This window comes from Oratosquilla oratoria, chromosome 32 (assembly GCF_046742065.1).
Source record: "Oratosquilla oratoria isolate Oo_2021 chromosome 32, ASM4674206v1, whole genome shotgun sequence".
Taxonomy (NCBI): Eukaryota; Metazoa; Arthropoda; class Malacostraca; order Stomatopoda; family Squillidae; genus Oratosquilla; species Oratosquilla oratoria.
This window is the reverse complement of record NC_134808.1, coordinates 42,130,893-42,133,392: the sequence shown is the minus strand read 5'-3', so window position 1 is coordinate 42,133,392 and position 2,500 is coordinate 42,130,893. Positions and strand designations below refer to the sequence as shown.

The 2,500-nt window shown below is 34.9% G+C and overlaps 1 protein-coding gene across 1 annotated transcript in view; it reads left to right on the top strand.

Annotated features, from left to right (window-relative positions):
• The window catches only part of LOC143017641 (uncharacterized), a 31,801-nt gene extending 31,268 nt beyond the window's left edge, over positions 1–533 (top strand). Inside the window, exon 20 of the mRNA XM_076172431.1 lies at positions 1–533. This exon is cut by the window's left edge and continues 536 nt beyond it. The gene's annotated coding sequence lies outside the window, so the exon portion shown is untranslated.
• The last annotated feature ends 1,967 nt before the right edge of the window (positions 534–2,500 follow it).

Genomic DNA, 2,500 nt, shown 5'->3' with positions numbered 1-2,500 from the left:
AAAGTCAAAACAGGAAGACGAAACTACTGTAGAATCCAGAGGCTATATATTTTTTCTACGTGAAACGTATATAAGAAATCATTCCCGATACATTCTATGCACAGTTAATCTTGTCCTTACTTACGTGGACTAAGGACATTCATTTCTTCTAATGTCTAAGTACCTCTTTACAAAGTCCAAGATCAATTTTATGGCCGTCGGGCATAGGACTCGAACCTACCGCTCTGAGGCCATGAGATTACCGAGACAGTGCCTTAACCCTCTCGGCTACAGGAGATACCTCCTGTAGCCGAGGGGTAGGTTCGAGTCCTATGCGCGACGGTCATATAAATGATCTGATTGATGTTGCTGTCTACTAGCGAGTTTCTCCCAAAGTCCAAGAAGTCACGTTTGCCATTTGTGTGGAACGCCAGGCAACACTCCAAAAGTGTTGTGAAAATAAAAACAAATTATCAGAATGTGGCAGGACAAATGGGTACTAGATAGCACAGCTTGTCAACATAGCTTTATAATAATGCTCTTAAACAGTACCTTACTATTACATAATTTTTTGAGGTTACGACGTTTAGTGCCTTGTTAGCATGAAGCCTGATTATATTTCATTATATGTTTGCATTATGTGTGTATATATATACATATATATATGCAAAGCAAAATATATCCAGTGAATTATGTTATCAGAGATCATTATTTCTTCTATCACCACCTCTTTACTAAAGGAAATAGATCTTGGACATTAACAAGTGTTTCTGTTTTGGAGTACAATGTTGCAACGAAAAGGTCAAGTCAGGGAAATGGTGAAGTAGATGACCAAAGTTTAATTAGAATCTCGATTTATATTTTTAAGTTTAGTTTCCAATCATAATGTGCAGTGGCTCTGGTCCGTAGTGGTACCACTAAAATTCCTAAACTATTAACTGCATCAAACCTACGTAATTGGTACTCAATAGAGCGCGGAAGAAAAGATACGTTATAAATGGTAACATTTTAACAACTATGAACAATACTTGCCAGGACTAAAATGTAGACCATTCCTAGTGATTCTTTTTTTTTAAGTTTCACATAAGCTCATTAGAAAAGAAAAGGTGGAGTCAAATGGAAAAGCAGCAATATCAGGTAGTGAGAAATAAACAAAATAAACAAGGAAATAAAAGAAAATATGTAAAAGGGGTCCACGTGTTTCCAAGAGGTACAAATATGATAAGTTGAAGAGGATACAAATAAGGAAGGAAGGGGGTGAAAAAGTGAAAGAAAATAGAGAGGAAGAAGTTTAGTAAACATAAGAAACGAGGAAACAAAAGAAATATATAGAAGGGGTCAACGTGTTTCTAAGAGGTACAAATACAATAAGTTGAAGAGGATATAAGAAAGGAAGGAAGGAAGAGAGGAAGATTTAGTATGGGATGAAAAGTGAAGTTGTGTAATAGGAAAAAGAGAGGAAGAAGTTAAGTAGTAAACATAAGAAACAAGGAAACAAAAGAAATATATAGAAGGGGTCAACGTGTTTCTAAGAGGTACAAATACAATAAGTTGAAGAGGATATAAATAAGAAAGGAAGGAAGGAAGGAAGGGGGAAGATTTAGTATGGGATGAAAAGTGAAGTTGTGTAAAAGGAAAAAGAGAGGAAGAAGTTAAGTAGTAAACATAAGAAACAAGGAAACAAAAGAAATATATAGAAGGGGTCAACGTGTTTCTAAGAAGTACAAATACAACAAGTTGAAGAGGATATAAATAAGAAAGGAAGGAAGGGGGGAAGATTTAGTATGGGATGAAAGATGAAGTTGTGTAAAGGAAAAAAGAGAGGAAGTAGTAGTAAATATAAGAAACGAGGAAACAAAAGAAATATATAGAAGGGGTCAACGTGTTCCTAAGAGGTACAAATACAATAAGTTAAATAGGATATAAATAAGAAAGGAAGGAAGGGGGAAAGATTTAGCATGGGATGAAAAGTGAAGTTGTGTAAAGGAAAAAAGGGAGGAAGAAGTTAAGTTCATAGTGGAACGCCAGTTTGTCATTTAAATAGATCACATGTCATCTTAACTTCTTCATCCTTTATTCCTATGAACAGACATTACTGTATAATTTTATCTAATAAAGTTCGAGTGATTCTAATTTCGATGTTTATTTCTTCCTCTGAAAAATTATGTTTTAACTTAATGAACAAAAAACTATACAACAAACTGAAGCTAGTGAACACTATTCTAGGACCACTTTCTATCTATTCTTAAGTAACACAATCAATTCAATTACATCGTAAGAGTAAACAAAGATGTACTATTTCACAACAATTCATTTGACTTAGGGGCAATTTACACGGTCAAACGGTTTGACCAACCCGTCAATTGAGAAAACGTAGTACTGATTCTGATAGTCAATGTTTTATCAATTCTCGAACATGTTTCGTATTCAAGATGACCCTACTATATTCTCTTTACGATTTTTTACAAAGGCGAAGCATGCCGACAGGAGACCTTTTGCTCCATAACTAGGTCGGATGCGA